General features: G+C 33.8%; 1 pseudogene; it reads right to left on the bottom strand.

The window, feature by feature from the left end:
- LOC142620531 (uncharacterized) overlaps positions 1–5000 on the bottom strand; it is a 69313-nt pseudogene that overhangs the window by 17530 nt on the left and 46783 nt on the right.

Genomic DNA, 5000 nt, shown 5'->3' with positions numbered 1-5000 from the left:
GGATTTTAATCTTTATGTTTCCTAAATCATTATCCCTCCTAGGCCTACCCATCCTAGCTTCTCTATTCCCATACCCACGCTCAAACCTGCCTCTGTTCACATATGGCTCATCAACCTCCTCTGACTCCGCCTCTTCCTCAACATTCCGCCATGGAACACACCCACCTTGCTGCCTGTTGTGGATGTCATGTTGCTGGCCTCTAGGAGTTCCCGCTTCTACCCTATCCAATCTCTCATGAATAGGTTCAATTTCAGCCCTCAACATATGCCTCATCTCCCCTAGCAGTGCTTGCATTTGGAGGTTCTGATCTATTGGTTGTCGAAGTTCTTCGGTTGTGTCTTCTTCTTGATTGTTGGCCATGTTTAAAATCTGCAAAACAAAGTTAGAGTCCTCACAGGCCCTCCCTCACGTGTTTCACTCAAGAATTGATACACTCGCACTCGTGTTTTCACTCTAAACGACTTTTACCCCCTTATGGTCTCACAAACTCTTGCCTTTTTCCACTCTTTTGTGTCTTCTTTAGTTCTTAATCGAACTTTAAAAAAACTAATTCAAAATAATCTAGTAGTAATTTAGAATGATAAACAACCAAAACTCATCAAAAAGGTCAAGAACTTGAATAAGGTGATGAACAAGATTGAGAAATTTTCTTTTCTTTTTTCTTTTTTTTTTCTTTTTTTTTTGAGTGAAGAACAGGAAATAGAATGAAATAAAAGATAGGCAAACTTATCTTAGAACCAAAGCTTTGATACCAAATGATATGAACTTCACCAACAATTGTGATGAAACCCGATAACAATGATGGTTTGGAACCCCAAGATCGTTAGATAAGATTTGTTGAGCCTTGACCCGTCATCTAATCAAATGAAACACCAAGACTATGTTGGATTGAAAACGCCACACTAAGAATTCCTAAGAAACTCTCAAGAATCAAGGTGATAAGTTTGGTTGCTTGAACGCCACAAGATTAACTTGATAAGTTCATGAGTTCTTTTAAGAACCAAGAGGAACACAAGACCTCACAAGGAGAATAGTTTTTCTGAAAACCCAAAATTGCTTTTTACAATTCGTACTACCCATCTATATACCTGGAACAACCCTCCAAGAATAGGCAAGTCATAGTTACAGCTTTGAAAACAGCACAAAAATTAACCAAAACAAGTTCCCACGTTTTTTTGGATTCTTGGACTTTTAAAGACAGTCAAACAAGCTAAATGACTAGATTTAATGTATTTTAATTTGCCTCTTCAAGTGCTTTGATGACATGGACTAAGCCTTGTTTATTATCTGAGCACATCTTGGTCTTTTCAGAATCAGCCTTGATTATTATTTAAGCGCTCCATAAAACTTGACAGGAAATAAAATATATTCTAAAATAACTCCTAATTGATACCTTACCATATCAGGAATCAAATTTGATCTAAAAAGCATTAAATGCACCTTAAAACAAGGAAAATAGCTAAAAAAAATTCTAAATAATAAAATCCCTAAATTCAGGTAGATTTGGCCTGAAATAGCAGCTCCAGAATAGGAAAAAATCTCCATTAATTGATATAGAGCTGGAAAGTCAATCAGCCATTAATCAATGCCATAAATCACTCCCAATTAAGTCAGATCAGCCCTCATTAGCTTGAATTAAATTTATTACACCTTCATCTTCCTTTAGGCCAAGCTTGGAATTGTTGGGGTTTATGCCCTAAAACCCAATTTATTGGCATATATTTAATAATAAAATTGTTTAATTATATGAGACTATCTATAAATGAACTAAGACATTATCATAGTCCATGAGATGCATTGTATGTGATTTATGTGAAAAGTCACAGAAGATATAAATCACAAGTTCTTTGTAAACTCAGAAGTTTAGTTCGTAGTCGGTGATGAAATTGGGCGTTTCATCTGCGAAGACTATAACATATCAACTAAGATGATTTGTCTTGATCATGGAAGTGGAGACTTCTAGTTGGTATGTTGATATGTTTTAAGAGTTAAGACATATTGAACTGGGCCGCTGTGAGATTTATTATTCTCCTAACGACTGTCAAATGAATAATAAATCTCACGACTTCTATTTACATCAACTCTAAATTCTGAGAGAATAATGGACCTGATCATGAGATATTGTTGTTTTGATATATCAGGAGTGAGATCTATTAGTTACGGTCAAAACCTCAGTATGTTGGGCATCCGCATTTAGTGTTGATGGAATATATATTCTCAAGATGGAATTCATAGTCTCTTAATGGAGATACAATATATTCCCTTGAGATAAGTTTAATGGGTTTAGTTATTCAGAGTGTTGGGCCCAACCACTTTAGTAAGAAGTTACTAAAGTATATATTTATGAAATTGGATTTCATAAATATATGACGAATAACATAAAGGATTAAACCGGGTACTCAAGGATTAAGATGTAGTAATCTTCAAAGTGGCAGTCTATATTCATGACTTTGGATTACTACGAATATTTTAATGAAGGGGTTGCATGCATAATAAAGTCTTGGGATATAATTTATTAATAAGACCTAGAGTGCAATTATATTTATATAGTGGTATTAAATATAATTAATGGTAACTTTGGGCTTGTCAAGAGTTGACGGAAAAGCCCAAGGCCCATTGGAGCTAGTGTCTTATTGGTCCCTTTTGGTCCCACTTCAAGCCACACACTAAAGCCCAATTGGAAAGGCCTAATAGGCCAGCCCAATTAGATAATCAGTTAGTTATAAATGGAGAAACATACAGAATTTTTATTTTAGTTAGAAAGAAAAAATAAGAAACGGTGTGTGTGAAAGAGTGTGAGACACACTTTCATTCTCCCTTTGAAAAACTGATTGAGAGACCACACATCTTGGGCGTAAAGTGGAATTGGAGTGAAGATTAAAAGTGTTCCCAAGTGCTTCTAATCTTTGTTTTGAATTTCTCCACACCAAGGTACGCTATCTTGTTCTTAAATTCTGAAATTTACATTGTGCACGTTATCAATCATGAATGAAATAGATCCTTGTTTGTTGCTTCCGCTGTGTGTTTTGTATGAGATACAAAACCAGAATTTTTCCTTCAGGAATGTCCTGCGTTAGAATCAACCCAAATCTCTTGAATCAGCCCATTAAGTGCTTCTTTGATCTTCTTGGATCTTGCTCTTGTAGCAGGCCCAACTGGAACATGCAATGGATCCTTGAATGCTTGTTGATTCTCATCAAAGGCTTTACATAGTTGAAAAATAGGGTTTATGATGTAGGACACAATTTACTATTTAATTATTGTAATTTATTATTTTTGGTATTTTTATGTAAAAACGTTTTTTAGGTTTAGGTGATTTATTTCCTTATTTTTAGGTGCATTTAATACTTTTTAGGTCAAATTTGATTCCTGATATGGTTAGGTATCAATTGGAAGTTATTTTAGAATATATTTACCTGTCTGTCAAGTTTAATGGAGCCCTTAAATAGGCTCTTAAGTCTGTAAACGTTTTTCATATAGATTATTGAATAAAAATCAGAAAAGGTGAGGCTTTGCTCTTCTTTTTGTTCTTCAAGAACTATGAACTTATCAGGGATTCTTCTTTGTGCCATTCAAACTTCATACCTTTGGTTCGTGATTATTTATAATCATTGGGTCAAGGTCAACTTATACCTTTAGTTCGCGTTTCGATTATAAACGTTGGGTCAGGGTTTCTATTATAAATATGAATTTTAGCTTTCCTGGGTAAATATTCCAATATTTTTGTTGGGTCTCAAAGTGTGTCGATAGAGGTTCGCATCATCTGGTATCAGAGCACAGGTTCTAAAATCAGTTATCTATCCTTTTATCTTTTGTTTCCTGTTATCATCCAAAAAAAAAAAGTGAAAAAAAAGCTTGAAAAAAAAAAGAGATGGTAATTATTGAGAACATTGTGGAAGATTCAATTGAGGTCAAATATGAGGATGAGTCCACAACTCACAATCCTCAAGTGTCAGTTGATTTGTTAAAGATGACTATACAATATGTTGATTTTCTTGGAGTAGAAAATTTTAATTTTATTATCAACCCTTTGTTGATTGATGTTGCGAATAAATTGAAAGTAGATGAGAAGAAATTTTCTGCTACACTTTATGAAGGATTCAAGTTTCACAACCGAATCAAGTCATTAAAGCATTCAAAGCATTTGTTTATTTGGAGCGGAAGATTTCAGATTTCAAAGATGAACTCGAGGACGAGTTTGTTTCAAGTGGAAGGGTCTGATGTAGGACACAATTTACTGTTTAGTTATTGTAATTTATTATTTTTGGTATTTTTATGTAAAAACGTTATTTTAGGTTTAGGTGATTTATTTCCTTGTTTTTAGATGCATTTAATGCTTTTTAGGTCAAATTTGATTCCTGATATGGTAAGGTATCAATTAGGAGTTATTTAATAATGTATTTTTTTGTCTGTCAAGTTTTATGGAGCCCTTAAATAGGCTCTGAAGTTTGTAAACGTTTTTAATAATATTATTGAATAAAAATAAAAAAGGTGAGGCTTTGCTCTCTTTTGGTTCTTCAAGAACTGTGAACTTATCAAGGATTCTTCCTTGTGGCATTCAAACTTTATACCATTGGTTCGTGATTCTTTATAATCATTGGGTCAAGGTCAACTTATACCTTTGGTTCACGTTTCGATTATAAACGTTGGGTCAGTGTTTCTATCATAAATCTGAATTTTAGCTTTCTTGGGTAAATATTTCAATATTTTTGTTGGGTCTCAAAGCGTGTCGATTGGGGTTCGCATCACTTGTAGTGTTTTTACAAATATCAACGGCAAGAAAATATGATAGAAACACTAAATCAAAGGAAGAGGACAAAAGAAAACGATATTCTAGTCTGAGAGAATTGAAACTACAAACAATTTTTTTTTTCTTTTTTGCTAATTCTGTTCTGATGTCTTTTTTTTTTTTTTTTTTGGAGCTGGGTGCACGATTTTAACCTAGTGCACTTCAACAAAACAAAAAAAATAAGATCGATGAATGAAGAACACAAAAGGA

The sequence above is a fragment of the Castanea sativa genome, chromosome 12 (assembly GCF_040712315.1).
Source record: "Castanea sativa cultivar Marrone di Chiusa Pesio chromosome 12, ASM4071231v1".
In the NCBI taxonomy this organism is placed as follows: Eukaryota; Viridiplantae; Streptophyta; class Magnoliopsida; order Fagales; family Fagaceae; genus Castanea; species Castanea sativa.
The sequence above is the reverse complement of the archived record's forward strand: the minus strand, read 5'-3'. Positions and strand labels throughout refer to the sequence as shown.